Below are 22207 nucleotides of genomic sequence, written 5' to 3'. Positions count from 1 at the left end.
TCTCTGAAGAAGTTGAAGGTCCTTTTTAGGGCCACACTAGTGGTCTGGCATAAGTTGATTGAATATGTTCCTCTATCTCTTGCATCCTCAGGATTGTTACATTGGTGGTGTAAGTGGGATAGAACTGAATAACGACCCTGAGACAGAGAACTGGTTTATCACTAACGTTGTCGGACCTCTCAATTGCATTTATGAAGGCTCACTTCACACCCCTTGAGTGTCCCTTTGAAAAGAGTTATTGTTACCCTCAAAGGTAAGGGTTATGGGAAAAGGGCAGTGTAAAGGGAGATAAAAAACATTAATGATGCAATTTGACATTGTAAGTTTAGGGTATTCCATGTAGGTATTTAATATGTTAGATATGAAGACAAATGAGAAGGACTTAGAAATTGTAGTGGACTTCACACTATCTGTAGTACATTTAGGCAGTGTACAGAAGTGATTAAGAAAGCTAACAGAATTTTCAGTTACATAACACGGTGAAATTAAGAGAGGTTATGCTTACCGTATATACTCACATATAACTCGGGTCTTGATTCCCGAAAAATTGCTCATAAAATCAGACCCCGACTTATACACCCGTTCAAAAATGCGACACTTATTTTTTTTTTTTTTACATCTTCTTGCCTCATCCAACCCCGCATCAGTTTCTCATCAAGTTTTGTTGCAGCAGCGCAATTACCAATTTCTTTTGCTACTTCAATGACATTTAATTTAAAACCAGCTTCATATTTTCTTCTGATCGAACACTCCATCATAGATAAGGGATGCTCTTAGGATAAAGGTATGAGAGGGTGTGAGATACAAAAAACACAAATCAGTGCAAATGTTGCTTCAGAATAGTTTGGGTATTACTGTGTTGTCATGTAGGTACAATAGAGACAGAGAGAGAGGTTGGGATCACACGCTGATACAGTGCATTGCCGCATCCAAATATAAAAAAAAGGCAGTGTGCTCCGTGGTTATTCTCTCAGGTGGGCATTAGCATATCATAATTCCTTATACTAATAGTGTGAGTTTTCCGCATTCAAATTATACGACCGACATTATAAAATACCAGAAATTATACTGTAAAAGCAAGTCCTGACTTATCTGTGGGAGAACTTATCCGCGCGTATATACGATAATCTTTATAGCTCACTGGTGAGTAGCCTCACCTGGAGTAGCCTGAAAATGCAAAAGACACAGTACTGAAACAAAGAGTACAGAAAGGAGAGACTATTGCTGGTACTAGTTATGAGAAAAGATTCAAGGAGATTACGTAAATGTAGATTAAGTGGTGACATAATTAAAGTTTTTAAAAGTATGAAAGGAATCAGTACAATGGATTCAGGTTTTTATTTTAAAATGAGTTCAACAATAACACAGGAACACAGCTGTAAACTTGTTAATGGTAAATTTTACAAAAACATTAGAAAGTTCTTCTTCAAGCAGAGAACCATAGACACATGGAATAAATTGCCAAACAGGGCTTTAGGGACCTTCAGATCGTGACTTGATATTATTTTGTAGAAATTAGGTAAATTGGATTGGCCAGCTTTGTTGACCTGAAGGGCATGTTTTCATTAAAAATTTTCTAATGTTCTTCTGTTCTCCTTAAGTAATTTGAATCAGGAAACAGTGTATAATTTTCTCAATTTATTCCTGTTATCCAAAAGCAAATAGTTAAATTGTCTGAGATATTAAACGACATCTTCCTGCTATGAACTTGTGTTCTATATACAGCGAATTCTGATAGTAATGTGATAAAGGTGTTTAAATGGCAGACTTATCTTGTTTCACACACTTCATCATACTGCTGCAGTTTTCTGTAATAGAAGGTTGAGTAATATTAAGGCATAATAACAGTTACACATTAAATAATAAAAGATAAACATTTACCATACACAGAAGCATTCCCTGCCTTAACTTTAACTACAAGATTAAAAGTGTTCTTAATAAGACACTTTATTCTTGGAATTCCAGTCTCTGAAACAAACTCTTTTGTAATACAAACTACTTTCCCAGCTCCTAGGTTTGGTTTCCATTCTGGAACTGCAATTTTGAAGTTATTTATTGTACATTCATCCATTTCAAAGCTGCTCACTCTATTTGTGGATTGAAAGCAAAAAGTTAGCCTTGAAGCAGCTGGCACAAGGCAGTGTCTCACAGTAAGTGTAGTGCCAGTCCATAGTAAACCATTGATACACATCGGGAAGATTTAGAATCACTAATTAATCTGACATTATGTCTTTGGAATGCAGGAAGAAGCTGAATTTCCCACATAAATCTTACCCAAAACAGGGAGAAAGTGCAAATCTCATTATAATATTTAAAACGTGGAAGTTAAAGCAGAAAAACATAAACTGCTTTATTAATACAATATACTGTATTTTGGAAAGTAAGAAATTAGAGTTTCTGAGATTAAACGATGTATTCAAAAGCATTCACTTGCAAAATTATACCCTAGATATTCTTCAACACATTTTTTGTTGCATGTGGTGACTAGAATAATATAATTTAATTCAGCCTACTGTGCTGAATCACTCCCCTTTGAGGTGTTGGAAGTACAGCAAAAAAGTGAGTCAGTGAAGTCCCACTAAAATCCCTTTATTGCATATGGGCAAATTTCAGTTCACTGTATTTTAGCCTATTTTTTAAAGTGCCACCCATAGTTTGCTTACTGACAGTTTCCCACATTCTGCAAAACTGACACAAGTGCTTATTTAATGCAATTCTGAATATGGAATCTGTGACACCTTTGATAGGCTTAGCTTAAGCATGCTTATATTTTAAAACTATTGTTTACCCAGCATGACTTTACTCCTGCTCTTTTATATAAAACTAACATTCAACCCGATAATTACAGCAAAAGTCTTCCCTCCTCAGTATGAGGAGGACAAAACATGTAAACCTAGTCAGTATTTGGTAGCAACTGGGTGTGGTCTTAATTAGAGGAGAGCAGAGAATCCCACTCATTAGATCATTTAGGTTTGTGTTGTCTTGGAGTCTCCATGGCAAGGCATTATGAAATGCTTTATTAAAATGAAGCAACTGCTGGAGCAACTTCTCAAATTAGGTACCACATGTATACTTCAAAAGAACAAATTGTGTTTTTTTCTTTATACTGGCTGTAAATAAATGCTAATCTTTTCAAAGAGACCTTAATAACTGATAGCCATGCACAAACCCATTTTATTTGCAAAGAAAATCTGCACAGCATTATGGAAACATTATCCATTCTAAACTGTTCTACAAAGGATAACATTTCATAATAACAATTCAAAAAGCTTAATTTCTTCTTACTAAATCAAATGTCCCGTAAACATTTCTCATTATCAACAGCCTAGATGTCATGCTTCTCTGTGCTTGGTTTCAGACACTGGTGGAAGATGGCCAGGGTCTGAATCTCTGTCTAATCCTTTGAAGCAGAAATTCTCTCTCACTCCTTCATCATCTCTCTGTTGCATTAATGTGACTTCCCCTTCAACAAATTATTAACATGTAACATATTCGAACAAGTTCAAAATGCTACTACTAGTCACTTAGCTGGCCAGCCAGAATTCAGTGGCTTTCTCTAATATATTCAACAATTCAAATTGCCTGTAACCAGCCTGCAAGACATTTGAGATCCTCTGAGGCTGCTTACTTATCGTTCTTGTTCTCCACTTGCTAGATTTATTTTTCATACTCCAGCAGTGGTCCAAAATATACTGTATTTTCTTTCTTTCTTGCATTTTGTTTGGCCTTCTAATTCTGAATTTCCTGATTGTGCACCAGGTTTCTTTGAAGGCTACAGTTATTTTCTATCATCTAGATAGATAGATAGATAGATAGATAGATAGATAGATAGATAGATAGATAGATAGATAGATAGATAGATAGATAGATAGATAGATAGATAGATAGATAGATAGATAGATAGATAGATAGATAGAGAAAAATGTGACTTGGCAAGATAAAAGAGTAGTCACAGTGAGGCATTATAAGGGCTTATGGCAATATATAGGAGACTGGCACCATTTCTTGACACATTTCTGTTGAATAATTAATTGACTAAGTTACTTAAAAATAGTGTATAATAGAAAGAATATGTATAATGGCCATTAGTTTTGTCTTCATTTTCTCCTCTAATACCACCTCCACCAGGTTGAGAGTACGTCTACAACTGAACCTGCCTTCATAATCAGCTTGTTGATATAGGGGCCTCTCTTGAGGTTATGTCATTTACCCAGCACACAGCAGCATAGAAAATCCTACTGACCATCACATATTCACAAAACATGTAAAGTACTGTATCTGTCACTATTAATTAAAAACGCAAAGTCTCCTAAGAAAAAAGAGCCTTTCTTATATAGTTGTTCAGTCTTACTAGATGTGTCCAGTTTGTCTATTAATGTGGACTTCTAGGTAGGTGTGGCAATGCAGCACAACCACATCCACTATCTGTATAGTGAACAGGAATAGAGTTGGTTATGGTGAAGGTCAATAATAAGTTCCTTGGTTTTGCGTATGCTGAGTAGCAGGCAATTCTCTTTTCACCAAGAAATAATGTTCTCCACCTGACTCCTATACCCTATCTCACCAGCCTTGTCTATTCACTCCATTACTGCAAAATCATCTGAGAATTTCTGCAAGTAACATAACCTGGCATCATATTTATAGTCTGAGATGTACAACATAAACAGAAAAGTTGCCAGGACTATTCCTTGTGGTGCCCCAGCATTGCTCACATCCACATCAAAAACACAATGCTTGAGTCTCACAAACTGTGGTCTGTCAGACAGATCTAGTTTTAAGTTTTGCTTGAATAGATGAGTGCGGTACATATATAGGATATAACTGAAAATTAGAGCTCAAATGGAGGAAAATCACTTCACATATGTTTGGTTGACACAATTTTCAGTAGTACACTGGATGTGATATAGCCCAGTGGAGCTGCTGTACTAATCACATCTTTTCTGCTTCCAGACCTTTAACTCCTTGCCATCACTGATATCTCAGGTACACACAAAAAGCCCTTGAGGATAACCTTGTGCTGCGGTGGGTTGGCACCCTGCCTGGGATTGGTTCCTGCCTTGTGCCCTGTGTTGGCTGGGATTGGCTCCAGCAGACCCCCGTGACCCTGTGTGTCGGATTCAGCGGGTTGGAAAATGGATGGATAACCTTGTGGTACTTCACAAAACCTAATGAACCAAGCCTAAATATACATGTATGTTCCTATTTATATTTCTATTATTGCTACTCTAAGATAGTAAAAACCTCTAAGGAATGCAAATTAATAAGCACCAAAAAAAACTAAATTTTCTTCTAAGTGCCCGTAGCAAGGTACTTTAGATCAAGGGTTAGTATTAAGCACACATGGAAGGATAGCATACTGTAGTTCAGAACAGAAAAATGCAAAACAGACATGCCCTGTATAACCCAAGGAAAAAAAGGTTTCAGACATTTTTCATATCTGCTAATCTGCTTCCTCATGTCTGTAGCATACAGCTTTCCAACGCTTTTGTTGTGTCTGCTACGGAAAAAACACACGAGACCAGTTGCTTCTCCAAACTCCAATAACTCTTTACTCACACACGTTTTCTTACAGTGCGCATCCTCCAATTGTCACATGAGCAAATCAACAACCAATCCCCTCTGTGTATTTTAATGACCCTCCCAACATCACAGCTTTCTCATTGTCTCTGTCTTTCACTATTGAGAAGTACTATTGGAGCTCCCCCAACAGCTGAATGCTTGTTCTTAGTTCATATTTATCTGATAGATTTCTAGCATATCAATCTAAGATCATACAAATAAGCTATGTACATGCTACGGTTGTGTTTGCAGAATCAAAGGAAGACCTCAAACGTGTACTTAATGAAATAGCAGAAAAGGAAAAGAAGGTGTTCCTCCAAAACAACATTCAAGAGAAAAAAAGGCATGTTTGTAACAAATAAAGGGAACAAAAGAAGTAGAACTAATGCTAGAAAATGAAAGAATAAAGAAAGTAACCAGCTTCCAGTATCTCAAAATATGAATTAACGAAAACCTGAAGAACAATGTTGACATCAGAGCTGGAAATTGCCAAGGCCAAATAAAGTTTCAGGAGAAACAAACAGCTGATAAGGAAAAATCTCCCTCTAAGCACAAAGAAAGGACAGCTGCAAGCACAAGTCTGGTACATTCTTGGGTATGGCATGGAAACATTTTCCCTTACAATGTCTCTAAAAATTGAGATCGCAAGCTTTGAACTATATGCGCTACAGGACGATCTTGAAAATTAGTTGGTCGGATATAGCCACGAACGTGGAGTTCCTGCAATGACTCAGTGAAGTGAAACCCCATTTATTTAAAGGGATATTGAAGAGAAAGTACAAATTCTTTGGCCAGATTGCAAGAAACTCTGCTGAAAGGAAGTTATGCAAGATTATGGAAGAGAGCAAGATAAAGAAAGGGAAAGGGAGAAGAAGAAAATGGATTGATGGATGGTGTGCAGGAAATGACAGGCCATGACTTCAGGCAAAATATTAACTGGCAAAAGATGAGGCCAAGTGAAACGCAATAATGGAAGCAAGGTTCCAGATTTGACCATACACACTGATGGTAGTGGAAGGGATGGAATGATGGGGTTATTTCTAGGGCCGAGAGTAAGTTAAAATTATTTGAGGCTGTATTCTCTGGTTTCATCTGCTTACAGTGCAAAAAGGAAGATACTGTAAATGGACCCGGAAGAAATAGGGAACTGATAGTACTTGAGTGAACTGTAATGAAATGGCCCATGAACATTTATGGGATGTTCCTGACCCAGGAAGTACTTTTGGGCATCACCTCACCCATATCAGAGTCTATTGTTGCTTCCCCAGGCATGAAAACAACATGCGTTTTGATGACTTTCAGCAATCTCCAAAAACCTAATAACCCAAACACACATTATGTGGTATCTGGAATGAACACAACCTTGTTTTTCCTTGCCCAATAAAGTTGCACATATTCACCTCCAATTGGTTTGTGACCAGGCTTCAGTTAGGCTCACATGTTTTACCTTCATTAATCTTTTTTAACACCTCTGCAATGTTTACTTTGAACAGCCTACAGCTATGGCCTTTCACAGTCATTATCAAGGTCATTCATACTCCTTATTCAGACTTCACCTTGCTTGTGCTTTCTCACATACAGAAATGGTGCATTTGTTATAACCATAGATCAGAGGTTACTCTAAATCTTTCTTATCACTGAGTATTAATCATACATTCCCAGCATTGTGAAGTGCTGCCCTCACCACATTCCCCTTTTTATTTAAATGCTTAAAAAATGATTTTTTCTTTGACCAAAATTTTATCACTTTTTAAACACAATTGTTAGAGGTCTTTTTGTTACTACAGTTTCATATAGAATATCATGCTATTATATGCTGATCTTTTCACAGGATAGTTAAAGTAGGAATTCTTGTGACTTGATTTTTAGACAGCTTTTGCCAGACCCTAACTGCTGGTGACTGACTGTTCTCCTGTTAACACAGTAGTCTTTTTTGAATTCTAACAAAACTTAAAAAGGTTCTGTTTTCAACTACAAAAAATCGTAAGTCATTCTTTTGTTTTGATGGTATTGTCTCAAACATTTAAACATATTGTTTTAATCGTGATTTTTTATCCCGCTTTGGATAAAGGCATCTTTTTCAAAAAGCACAATGAGAAAGGAAAACAATGCAGTTGATTACCCTAATATATTTAGACTTTTTTTATTTACTTGAAATTAATTATTGTCATGAAGGTAGTGAGCTTAGTCAGATGTTAGCTGAAGAACCATTTCTGAAAAGAAGATGGTGCTAATTCCAAGAATGTAATAAATAGGATAAACTACTTCAGTACAAATGCTTGGTCTGTACACATTTTTCAGAGATCAATAAATCCTGTCTTTACAATTTTTGTGCAATACGCATAACATATTTCATGTGGAATGTATCCTTAATAGACAGGAAGCCAGAGCACACTCTGAGGTGAGGATGTCAATCCTGGAAAACCAATCAGTAATCTTCTTATATAATATGCTACCGTGGCTGTTCGTTTGTCTGTCCAGGATTTTAAATCACCTGTAGTTCACAAACTGTTCGACCTATTGACCTGAAATTTAGTACACATATACTACATGAGCTCTACTGTCCGCTTTCGGGGTAATGATTTTTATTCCTCTTTTTATTTTTATTTCATTTTATTGACGAATCAACTTTTGGCAGCAGCCAGCAGGGAGGCCGTACGGCATATGCGTACAGGTGCGGTTCTCATTCCCTACCACCTTTGCTGTCACTTCCTCTACCTCCATCCATCCATCCATCCATCCATCCATCCATCCATCCATCCATCCATCCTCTTCCGCTTATCCGAGGTCGGGTCGCGGGGGCAGCAGCTTGAGCAGAGATGCCCAGACTTCCCTCTCTTCTTCAAGCTCTTCTGGAAGAATCCCAAGGCGTTCACAGGCCAGCCGGGAGACATAGTCCCTCCAGCGTGTCCTGGGTCTTTCCCGGGGCCTCCTCCCGGTTGGACGTGCCCGGAACACCTCACCAGGGAGGCGTCCAGGAGGCACCCTGATAAGATGCCCGAGCCACCTCATCTGACTCCTCTCGATGCGGAGGAGCAGCGGCTCTACTCTGAGCCCCTCCTGGATGATTAAGCTTCTCACCCGATCTTTAAGGGAAAGCCCAGACACCCTGTGGAGGAAACTCATTTCAGCCGCTTGTATTCACGATCTCGTTCTTTCGGTCACTACCCATAGCTCATGACCATAGGTGAGGGTAGGAATATAGATCAACTGGTATATTGAGAGCTTTGCCTTATGGCTCAGCTCCTTTTTCACCACAACAGACCGATGCAGAGTCTCCTCTACCTCTTCATATCTTAAATTATTCTTGAGGCAGATTGAAGACTTAAGTGAAAAATGAAAGAAAACGTACTAAGTTATTGCAACATCAAACACTGACAATCAGTTTTAACATGAAAAGATGCCGACGAAAGAAGAGAAGAAGTGGGCCGCTAGAGTGGAGAAAAGAAGAGCTGCTCAGGAAGCATCAAGCGCATCAACCTCTGAGCAAACGAATGGTAAACATACAGAGAAAGAGTATGAAAACTATAAATGCTCAAGTCAAGTGTATTCACTGCACGTTATCATGCAGTGCACTATAACTGGTTATGATAATAATTTACATTTACAGTGCTGTTCTCACTATTTAGTGAGTAGGGAGTTAATTCAACTACCACTAAAATGCAGCATCCACCTGGATGATGTGACAGCGGCCATTTTGCATCACTACACTCACCACACGTTAGCTGTGAGGTGGTGAAGGGATGATAGTGATAATTAGCCAATTAGAGACAGGGAATGATTAAAGGCCATGTTCGGCAATTTAGCCAGGACATCAGGATATACTCTGCTCTTAATGAAGGATGCCCCGCGATTCTTAGTGACAGAAGGACAGTGTCATTTTTACAGCACAGTGTCCCCATCACTGCACTGGGGCATTCGGATTCACATTCACACCACAGGGTAAGCACCTCTTTCTGGCCTCGCCAACATCCCTTCCAGGGGTAACTCAAGCTTTTCCTGGTTGGTCTCCCATGCAAGTACTGGCCGGGCTGGTACATGCTTAGCTTCAGGTGCATGTGGTATGGCTATATCATCTACCCCAAAAATAAATAGTGAAAACCATACAAAACATTAGACACACCTTTTGACCGTGTAGGTAATCTTTGACAATTTTTGTTTTTAATAATAATACAAACACTGAATTGTAATGCTTTTTTAACATTGCATCGATCAAATGTATTATTCACTAATTCTATTAATGTAACCAGGCAAGTATTTTACACACAGTCTAATTCACTGCCTAACCTTTTTTTTTAGGCCATGGTTCAAAATGTCACAAAGTGCATCCTGTAAGAACACATGAGAGACAAGAAAAAAGGTTTGCCGATCCCACCCCGTATATTAAATTCTCTAGATAGTGAAAAAATTGGAAGGGCTGAGTAGTCACTGCTGACTGTGTCCAAAACAGGACAGAGGGGTGAGGAAAAAGTGGGCATTTTATAGCTGCTGAGGAGGACAATGTGTGTCCAAGGGTCCGGAACCGGATGTGATGTCACTGATAGGGAATGTTCTGGAATTATGCAGGCTTCTGTTCAGAGGGTCTGGAGGGAAGAGAGAAAAAGGCATTACTGCATTCTGGCATATCACGCACAACTAAGCCCATTAACTGCCTCCCATGTGTTTGTGTGTGACAATCCTTACAACTCTAATTCAGCTTCTCTTGGCTAGCCATCTTGCAATGCCTTCTGATTTTACATATAAGAAATGTCAAAAAAGATTTCATATTAAATGTGTTGAGCACCCTTATAATAAGACCATAGCTATCTAGTGCTGCCGATTAACATACATACTATTTTGGTCTGTCTTAAAACGTTTCTTAAATTTCTTATTACTCGTACCTTTCATAACAGCTTGAAATGAAATACATTTATGCACATATGAATAGTGGGCATCAATATATGGACATCCTCTCTGTATTATCTATCCTCAAGAAGTAAACTTTATTGTGCTGTCAGAAGCACAGGAATATTTTATGAGACAGAAAGGGAGAGACAGAAATAAAACAAAGAGAAGGTTAAAACCAAACGTAGTGAAACAAAGTGAAGGTTGAAACCATCAGAAGTAATGAAATATGGTGAAGTCAGCAGTAGTGAAACATGGTGAAGGCCAAAACCGGCAAAAAATCTTAAGCATTCATACCAAGATGTGAATCAACAATTAAGGTCAAAAATCTTAGAACAAGGGTCAAAACAAGAAAATGAAATAAGAAGGAATTAAACAGGCAAAAGTTAGCATGCTAAAGGTAGTTTTCTATCCACAAAGTTCCATGAGTTCGCCTCTAACAACTACCAAAGCTAACTAGCAACGAGTGTGCAAAAATGGTGATTTTTGTTATAAACATTAATGGCATCAAAGATGTTTCAAAATAAACATTCACAACTAGAATAACACAATCACAATTATGATACAAGATTTCAAAATTCTGGGATAAGAAAACCCAGCGCCCAGTAGGCAGTTTTAAACAAATGAAAATCCCAAAGGAAAAAATATAAAAAATTAATAACCCGACAAATGACAACAATGTTAAGACAAAAGAAAGACTTTTGCTGCCTTTATCAAAAAATGAAAAATGTAAATTAAATAAACTTTAGGGTTTCCTTAAAAATGGCATTGACTCATTGCTTCTAACAAAGATGACTCTCTTGCTGCACTTGCTGCCTGGGTTACATCTAATTGAATTCCTGCAGTAAAAACATGAAATACAATATGTGCTCTAAAGCAGGCAGTGTTGCATAGTGGTTAAGGCTCTGGACTGCAAACACTGAGGTTATGGGTTCAAATCCTGTTTACTGACACTGTGTGATGATGAAAAAGTCACTTTACTTTCCAGTGCTTACATTAGAAAAACAAAAGCAACATAATTAATTGTATCTTAAATGTTGTAAGTCACCTTGGATAAAGTCATTAGCCAAACACAAAAAAGTAAAAACACAATTTAAATATGTTCTCAATATCTTCTGCAAGCAAAAATAATTTAGCTAGTTATTCAAATTCTGTAGTAGGTCATTTACATTACACCCTACCCTACTAAAGTAATGAAATGCAAACCTAAAGTCAGAGTAAGCTTTTTTGCAAATATATGCAATTTAACTTTTTTGATAAAATCTGAAATGACTGTGTATATTAAAGTTGAATAGATTCATAACTTATATTTTATTTTCCATACCATGTGTACTTCTTCCAGTCCCTTGGTGCCTAAAGAAGACCCCTCTCAAATGTTTGTGGTTGTCGTTGTTCGCATGCCTTTCTGTTGCCCATCTATCTTCATATTTTACACTAAAATCTGAAGGAACAATTGTTCACATTGCTGAATGATGATCATTTGGAATCACTTCCACCATTTAGTGTACTGCTCATGTTTTCCTTAGTTGTTTGATGTGAAAGATTTGAGTCTTTCAGACAAATTTTTATGTTGCATCTGCCCCCTCTTATCCTCGTCTGTTTCTTCACAGATTTTCATGAACTTATTTAATTGATTTAGATCACACCCTTTCGGTCCTGAATGAGCCTGTGACGTTAATTAATGATGTCATCATAATGCAAATGTCATTGTTGCTGTGCAGAGGGTGTAATTTAAGCCAGTGGTTCTCAAAGTGTTGTCCATGGACCACTGGTGGTCTGTGAGTAAGTGCTAGTTGGTCTGTGGGCTGAACTAGTCATTTATCTTAGAAGAACTTTCTTACTGATAAGGTCACGTGAAATGGCTGTAAGACACAGACCACCAAGCTCCCTGCTGACTATCTTGTGGATGATATAATTTTATTTGTCACGTACTGTACAAATTATACATGCAATACAATAAGAAGTGAAATGCTTAGTTGCTCAATTTCTGTGACTGTTCCTTGATGCAAATATAAAGGGACAATAACAATACATAACTTTATCAGTTCAAAAATCATTAAAAGAATTATAAACATGTAATATTAATAATAATAATTAAATAGATGAATTAATGACTTAAGGCAACACGGTGACGCAGTGATAGTCGCTGCTGCCTCGGAATAAGGAAACCTGGGTTTGCTTCCTGGATCCTCCCTATGTGGAGTTTGCATGTTCTTCCCGTGTCTGCATGGGTTTCCTCCAGGTGTTCCAGTTTCCTTCCACAGTCCAAAGACATGCAGGTTAGATGCATTGGTGATCCTAAATTGTCCCTGGTGTGTGCGGGTGTGTGTGTGCCCTGAAGTGGGCTGGCACCCTGTGCTGGCTGGGATTGGCTCCAGCAGACCCCGTGACCCTGTGTTAGGATATAGTGGGTTGGACAATGACTGACTGAATGACTGACAATTAATGACTTAATGTGAGAGAGTTAACAATAGGGCCTCATGTATTTCTAGACACTTTCCTTACCTAACATGCAGATGGACTGTAGAAAAAATCTTCTCCTTAGAATCCCTGAACTGGACTTTAGGCAACAGTAGCATTTACCAGACTGCAGCACAGAAAAGAGGTCTTGGTTGGGATGTCTGGTGTCATGGATAAGTTTCCTTGCTGTGACTCGATATCAGGTGTAGATGTCCTGGATGCTGGTGAATGCACACCCAGTGATGTGTACATCTGACTGCACCACTCTCTGCAGAATACTTTCTAACAGTTCCGTAGTATCTGGGAGGGCAGCCTAAATTCCCTGAGGCATCTGACTTGTTCACCAAAGTATCGATGTACCTGGACCACATCAGATCCTCCATGATGTGGACACCAAGGTATCTGAAACTGTCCACCCTTTGTGCAGTTAATACTGTGGGGGTGGTAGTACCTCTGGCTATTTCCTCCCAAAATTCACAATTAGCTGACACCAGTGTAACAGACTCTTTACTTCATTTAGGTAAGCCTGCTCATTGTTGTTATATATGAGATGTACCACTGCTGTGTCACCAGCAAACTTAACAATGATGTAAGAGTCGTGTACAGCTGTGCAGTCATACATGTAGAGGGATTACAGCAGTGGGCTTGGGACACAGCCCTGTGAAGCACCTGTGTTGATTGAGAGTGTAGGTTAATGAGGTATGGCCACCCACTTCCACCACCTGGGGTCTGCCTGTCAAAAAGTTAAAAATCCAGCTGCACAATGAAATGCTCAGCGGCAGGTTCCTGAGCTTGATGATGAGCTTACAAGGGTTTACTGTGTTAAATGCAGGGCTATAGTTTATAAATAGCATTTGAAAATTGTTCCCTCTCTTGCTATTTACAGTATGTGAGCCTTTGCTATATGAAGAATCAAGGTGATAGTATTCTCTGTGGATCCACTGAACTGATATGTGAACTGTAATGGATTCAATTCATTTGGCAGAGAAGAACATACTGTATGTGATTTTTGACTAGCCTTTCAAAGCACTTGAGATGTTATTATGACAAGACATTAGTCATTCAGGCAGGTTGGATGTGATACCTTAGGTACAGATGCAATGGTGGACCTTTTAAAGCAGGGTTCTCAAACTCCGGTCCTGGAGGGCTGCAGTGGCTGCAGGTTTTCATTCTAACCCTTTTCTTAATTAGTGACCTGTATTTGCTGCTAATTAACTTCTTTTGAATTAATTGTAATTGTCTTGCTCTTGAGACTCAGACCCCTTAATTGTTTCTTTTTACTTAATTAGCTGCCAAACAATAGGGAGATACAAAATGAGCCAAAACATGACCAGCAAACTGGCTCCTTCATACAATATCTGAAAATAAAGAAAGATGAAGGTTTTTTGGAATGTTGCTCTCCTTAGGTCCCCCAAACATTTTACCAGTGTTCTTAGAAAAGAGAAAATCAAAAATTTCAGAGATGTACAGTATGCTATTGCACAATGAGAACAGCAACAAGTCATGGAATTAAAGAGTATAATTAACAACCAGACTCGGCACCTAATGAAGGAACTGGTTGGAGTGAAATTGGTTGGAGTTTGAGGCTCTGGCTCGGTCTTCTGTTGGCTCACTTACTTCACATTTAATTTCTGTTTGGGTGCCATTTAAGGAAAGAAATGAAGCAATTGAGAGGAACGATGAAGAAATTCTGGGGAACAAATGTTAAAAAACAAGTCAATAAAAATGAGAGGAAAAGGAATTAATTAGCAGAAAAAACAGGTCACTAATTAAGAAAAGGGTTAGAATGAAAGCCTGCAGCCACTTAGGGCCTCTGGGACCGGAGTTTGAGAACCCTGTTTTAAAGCATGTTGGTACGATAGACTGGGTTAAGAAGAGATTAAATATTATCATGAACACTGGTGCAAGCTGATTAGCACAGATCTTAAAAACACATCCCTGAATCCTGTCTTGACCTGCTGTCATCCTGTTGTTCACTTTCTTAAAAGCCCTCCTCATGTTGTATTCCAGTAAAGTGAATGCTGTTTCCTCACTGATAATTCCTCCTTCTGCAGATGTATCAGGCCATTGGCCACCATTTATGACATTTAATAAAAGTTACATGTAGGTTTTTTAAACATAGGCAAAAGTTCATTGTAAATGTGGTATAGCTGGTCCACAGCTCCCATCAAAGGCCAGTTTTAAATAAATAAGCACCGCGCTCGCTGCTTGGTGAGGGGAGTGGTGGTTGTGTGGCTGAAGCGGTTCTGGGGGCAATTCGCGATGTGGCCGTTTCTCACCTAAGTGCACAGGTGAGAAATCGTCTGCATCCGTGATTGTTCCTGGGGCTGTTGAAACGAACGGAGGTTGCAGGAGAAAGCAGGAAGTAATGGAGAGAGAGAAAGCCGGTGCAGGAGAGCGAGTGCAGGCTCGCATGCAGCTGAACAGGAAGCCTGGGTGTTGGGCCGACACCCGGGGAATAGTAGTAGTGGTCACTTTCGCTGAGTGATCATGGAGCGGGAATGACCGGAAGGCAGATGACTCTCCGCGTAAGGCAGCGGGAGTTGAGACTTGGGGAGTGTATTCCCCAGCGTGGGCGCCCTGGTCGTTGAGGAACCCAAGTCGCTGTCAGGAGAAGCCTACCGGAGCCATGGGTCAGTGAGGCAATCTAAACAGCAGAAGTAGGCATTGAGAAGGTCAGCTGCATGTAGGGCGACTCCCCTGTTGAGAAGTCCAGACTAGGGAAGTAGGGGAGCTGCCAAGTAAAGACTTTGGGCTTTGTGTTGTGTTTTGAAAAGAGTGCTTCCTGCGTTATTTTAACCTCGTTGTTTTAAAGGATTGTCTTTTTCTATTGTTTTAACCTCCACTTTTCACATCTGTTTATGGATTATTTATTTAATGACTCTTTTTGGAAGGCACTGCACTTTGTAAACATTGTTTTGTTCTGTTGTTTTAATAAAAGCACTTGCCACTTTTATACACCATCCCCTTGCTCCATTGTTGTTGCCTCACTGCCTAGCTCATCGGTAGCATTACCGACAGTGTTGGGTTTAAGGGCTCCCGTAAAGAAGATGGGGGAATGGAGTCGAACCCGCATCGTCAGAGTAAACTCACAGTATTGACATTTTTCTCTTTCAATTTGTTTTGAAAATATCACATTTTCAAAATCCTGGGTTCGCTTCCCGGGTCCTCCCTGCGTGGAGTTTGCATGTTCTCCCTGTGTCTGTGTGGGTTTCCTCCGGGTGCTCCGGTTTCCTCCTGCAGTCCAAAGACATGCAGGTTAGGTGCATTGGCGATCCTAAATTGTCCCTAGTGTGTGCTTGGTGTGTGGATGTGGGTTTGTGTGCCCTGCCCAGGGATTTGTTCCTGCCTTGCGCCCTGTGCTGGGTGGGATTGGCTCCAGCAGATCCCCCGTGACCCTGTGTTAGGATATAGTGGGTTGGATGATGACTGACTGACTGATTGACATTGTCAAAATATATTGTGATACTATTCTGTTGGAGTCCAGTTAGGAAACCATTCAAGCTGGTAACAGTCACTGTATCCACCTGCTTTACAAATATCCTTTTGTGTCATTTGTATGTCCAAATTTTCACATGGCTGCAAGTACAAATGTAGGAGATAAATCCCCGATGGGGATGAGTTGTGGTACGCATAAAAGGTGAACCCAATTATGCACATCAGAGTCATACAAGACAAATCTTCCATGAAGAATGGCATATTTAAGTGACAGAAAATTAAGCAAATGTGAGCCTCTTATAGTGCAACCATGGCATCATCCTCCTTAAACATCAGAGATGTGCTACCTGCCTGGGGCACAGAACATGCTCTTTATTTTAACTTTAGCCTTTTAAATCAAATGTGATTGATAAAGCTAGGATTGAGTATTTAATTCAGTTGCAATCAATGAAGCTACTGTACCTGGCATCATCTGGAGAATAATTCCTTTTCTAAAGTTGCTGATTTATCTAACCTTCTTTCTGTTTTGCCAATATGTGTAAACTTTTTTAATGTAATTTTCTTATTGACAGATTTATATGCTTTTCGGTTAAAGGTCCAGCATAGGTCTCCTGCCGTAATTCACCCTCCAGCTCAGACTCCAGAATTTATGCTATACATTCTCCATTTGGAGACAAAAGCCATTGAATGCATAAATAATTAATACATACGACAGTCTAAGCAGCTGACCTGTTAAAGTACAGTATGTGAAAATGATAATCCTTAGAAACCCCAAGCTTGCAGTAAATATGTTAGCCAGTAAAATCAACTTCTTTTAAGTTGTCACATTAAGAAAGAAAAACAACCTAAGCTGGCCTTTAAGTTTAGACAAGGAAGAGCTGCACTAGTCTCTGCACTGAACATTGGGTTTCTGCTTATGTTTTAAACAGCAGGTCAGTCAGGGTAAACAGGATTCTTCCCTTTGCTTTGAGAGCTCTTGTGTATTTTCACTCTGCTTCTCTAATAATTCATTTTTTAAGATGTTAAAAGGTAATAAAAAGTTAAGAAGTACACAAGCTTTGCAGAAATTATGACATTATGAAATTATCCATAAAACTTCATGGTCACACATACCTCGAAGTGTGGTGTCCAAAACCATACTCATTTTAAATCAGCCCTAATTCCATCCATCCATCCATTTTCCAACCCGCTGAATCCGAACACAGGGTCACGGGGGTCTGCTGGAGCCAATCCCAGCCAACACAGGGCACAAGGCAGGAAACAATCCTGGGCAGGGTGCCAACCCACCGCAGTCAGCCCTAATTCTCAAAGCAAAAAAAAAATTTTTACATAACCATTTTAATTGATTATAGGGTGGTTAAAGGGAGTTAGTGATGCTAACTGGATATGTGTGTTAGGTTAACTGGCAATTCAAAATTGATCCTGTGCGAGTGTGCATCTGCACATAAATAAGTCCTGCAACGGACTGGCGCTTGTTCAGGGCAGGATTCTGCATTTTTCTATTTCTGCATTTCTTTCTTTTGCACTAACAAGACAGGCAACAGTCTTCAAATCTCTTAGCTTGTAGGTTTCAGAATGTTATGTCGTTAATTATAAGTAATCTTGCCATAAAACATTGCATTTCAGACGGTCAATTTCGTCTCTGCTTTTAGATAGATAGATAGATAGATAGATAGATAGATAGATAGATAGATAGATAGATAGATAGATAGATAGATAGATAGATAGATAGATAGATAGATAGATACTTTATTAATCCCAGGGGGAAATTCACATACTCCAGCAGCAAAAAATATTAAATTAAAGAGTAATAAAAAATGCAGGTAAAAAACAGACAATAACTTGAATAATGTTCAACGTTTACCCCCTCTGGTGGAATTGAAGAGTCGCATAGTTTGGGGGAGGAATGATCTTCTCAGTCTGTCAGTGGAGCAGGACAGTGACAGCAGTCTGTCGCTGAAACTGCTCCTCTGTCTGGAGATGACACTGTTTAATGGATGTAGTGGATTCTCCATAATTGATAGGAGCCTGCTGAGTGCCCGTTGCTCTGCTACGAATGTCAAACCGTCCAGCTCTATGCCAACAATAGAGCCTGCCTTCCTCACCAGTTTGTCCAGGCGTGAGGCATCCTTCTTCTTAATGCTGCCTCCCCAGCACACCACTGCGTAGAAGAGGGCACTCGCCACAACCATCTGATAGAACATCTGCAGCATCTTACTGCAGATGTTGAAGGATGCCAGTCTTCTAAGGAAGTACAGGCGGCTCTGTCCTTTCTTGCACAGAGAATCAGTATTGGCAGTCCAGTCCAATTTATCGTCCAGCTGCACTCCCAGGTATTTATAGGTCTGCACCATCTGCACACAGTCACCTCTGATGATCACGGGGTCCATGAGGGGCCTGGGTCTCCTAAAATCCACCACCAGTTCCTTGGTTTTGCTGGTGTTCAGTTGTAGGTGGTTTAAGTCGCACCATTTAACAAAGTCCTTGATGAGGTTTCTATACTCCTCCTCCTGCCCACTCCTGATGCAGCCCACGATAGCAGTGTCGTCAGCAAACTTTTGCACGTGGCAGGACTCCGAGTTATATTGGAAGTCCGATGTATATAGGCTGAACAGGACCGGAGAAAGTACAGTCCTCTGCGGCGCTCCTGTGTTGCTGACCACAATGTCAGATCTGCAATTCCCGAGACGCACATACTGAGGTCTGTTTGTAAGATAGTCCACGATCCATGCCACCAGGTATGAATCTACTCCCATCTCTGTCAGCTTGTCCCTAAGGAGCAGAGGTTGGATGGTGTTGAAGGCGCTAGAGAAGTCTAGAAACATAATTCTTACAGCGCCACTGCCTCTGTCCAAGTGGGAGAGGGATCGATGTAGCATATAGATGATGGCATCTTCCACTCCCACCTTCTCCTGGTATGCGAACTGCAGAGGGTCGAGGGCGTGTTGGACCTGTGGCCTCAGGTGGTGAATCAGCAGCCGCTCCATGGTCTTCATCACATGTGATGTTAGAGCGACAGGCCGGAAGTCATTCAGCTCACCAGGACGTGATACCTTTGGGACTGGGGTGATGCAAGATGTTTTCCAAAGTCTCGGGACTTTCCCCTGTTCCAGGCTCAGGTTGTAGATGCGCTGTAGAGGACCCCCCAGCTCTGATGCACAGACCTTCAGCAGTCATGGCGATATTCCATCTGGACCTGCTGCTTTGCTGGCACGAAGTTTCCTCAGCTCTCTGCTCACTTGCGCTGCTGTAATTGTGGGTGGGGATGTCTCTCCTATGTTGGTATCAGCAGAAGGATGTGTAGAGAGTGCAGTACTCCGAGGTGAGAGTGGGTTAGGGTGGTCAAACCTGTTAAAGAAGATGTTCATTTGGTTTGCTCTCTTCACGTCTCTCTCGATGGTGGTACCCCGCTTCGAGCTGCAGCCAGTGATGATCTTCATCCCATCCCACACTTCCTTCATGCTGTTGTTCTGCAACTTCTGCTCCAGCTTTCTCCTGTACTGCTCCTTCGCCGCCCTGAGCTGGACTCGGAGTTCCTTCTGCACATGCTTGAGCTCATGCTGATCACCGTCTTTAAAGGCCCTTTTCTTCTGGTTCAAAAGGCCCTTGATGTCACTTGTAATCCATGGCTTGTTGTTAGCATAGCAACGTACAGTTCTTACTGGAACTACAGTGTCCATACAGAAGTTGATGTAGTCAGTACTGCAGTCAACAACCTCCTCAATGTTCTCACTATGTGATCCCTGCAGGATATCCCAGTCTGTAATTCTAAAACATTGTCTCAGAGCATTCTCAGCCTCCGGGGTCCACTTCCTGAATGATCGTGTGGTTACAGGTAGGACTCTCACTTTTGGTTTGTAGTGAGGCTGAAGCAGAACCAGGTTATGATCTCCTTTCCCAAGCGCAGGCAGCGGGGTGGCACTGTATGCGTCTTTAACGTTTGCATACAGTAAATCAATAGTCTTATTTCCCCGGGTGTTGCAGTCCACATACTGGGAGAATGCAGGTAATGTTTTGTCCAGCGTCACATGGTTAAAGTCTCCAGCGATTAGCACAAGTGCCTCGGGGTGCTGCGTTTGTAACTTAGCAACAGCAGAATGGATGATGTCACTCGCTATCTCCACGTCCGCCCGAGGAGGAATATACACGATGACAACAATGACGTGTCCAAACTCTCTGGGCAAGTAATAGGGACGCAGACTTATGGCCAACAGTTCGATGTCCCTGCAGCAAGTGGAGATTTTGACTTTAACTTTAACTTTTGTACATGGTAACAATATTCCTTCCACCTTCTACAGGAGTTTGAGTTTTCAGAGAGCATTCACATACTGCATGCAGGGAATGTTCACACTCCAGTTTGCTGAACGCTGACTATGTGATACTAGAATATGCTTAAGAGGAAAGTTTAACAATTATAAAATAACGTACTTTATATTTTAACATTATAACAAAGCTCCCAACCATTTTTAAGCATGTTGAATGCTCAAAGCAATATATTCTAATAAACCTATGATGCTAGTAATGTCACGGCATTTCTCATTAATTAACTTAGTACCTAACAATTTAGTTATAGCTTCTCTTGTTTATGTTTTAAAATAAAGTAAGTAACAATAAATTATTATAAAATCCTACATCTTATCTGGACCTATTAAACTGAACTGTAATTATCTGCTTATTAACAATCTTAATCAATAATGAAACATGTTAATCTATCCCTCCATTTTGCATAAGCATAAAAGATAAATACTACTGAAAATAATTTTGATTTGAGTTAGAAGAAATGCTCTTTTTTATTTTTGACTTTTAAAAAAGTATTTTTAGAAACAAAATAGAGATATACACTATGTAAACAGAGAAAGTGCAGATAAGATGACTTTCACGCCAGTGATAATTCCATTGAGGCCATCTCAATCAAAAATGTAATGTTTATTCAGAACTAAATACTCAAGGGACAGATAAAGATAGGACAAAAACAAAGTATAAAGTAAACAGAACAAAAATAAACAAATAAAACTGCTGCTTTAAAAATGGTTTTATATCCTTGCCCTGATTTATGCCTCACCACAATTTCATCGCGGAGGTCTACAGAGAGTTCCTTCGACTTCATGGCTCGGTATCCTGACTTGTAGCATGAATTGTGGGACTTTAAATACACAGGTGTAGGCATTTCTAAAGGATGTCCAATCAATTCACTTTGACACAGGTGGACCCCAATTAAGTTCTAGACATATCTCATGAATAATTGAAGCAAACAGAATGCACCTGACCACAATTGGGAGTGCAACAGAAAATAGTCTGAATACTTGTATGAATAAACAATTTCAATTTTTGATTAACAAAAACTGCAAACCTTTCTGAAACCCTAACCCTAACTTAATTTCTCATTATGAGTTATTCAGTGTAGACAGAGGGACAAAATTACAAATTTATCCATTCAAATTTAAATCTACAAGAGAAATCTATGCTGAAAGAGTAGAGTTCTGAATACTTTCTGAATGCACTGTATATGAGTTAATAAATTTCTACCATGAAATGCACTACCATGCAACATTACATATGGTTTTAAACATACAGCTCATAATGTTAGTCAGAAGATGTGAATAATGTCCATACTAACATGGAGCAGGTGCCTTCACATATACAGAGGATCTGGAGAAGGGACCTGGTGTGCTGTTTTCCATCAGCATAGTGTCACACACGTGCATTTAGGAGACAGCTAAAGGGCCTGGGGAACTGTAATACTACACCAGACCAGGGGGTGGCAGAGTGTGCTGACTGTCTCTCTCAGCTTCTTGCAGACCATTCCCGGGAAATCTCACCAGATTCCGGCACCTCTGATGACGTCACTTCTGGTTCTGGACTAGAT

Source organism: Erpetoichthys calabaricus, chromosome 6 (assembly GCF_900747795.2).
Source record: "Erpetoichthys calabaricus chromosome 6, fErpCal1.3, whole genome shotgun sequence".
Lineage (NCBI taxonomy): Eukaryota > Metazoa > Chordata > Cladistia > Polypteriformes > Polypteridae > Erpetoichthys > Erpetoichthys calabaricus.
This window is presented reverse-complemented; position numbering follows the sequence as displayed.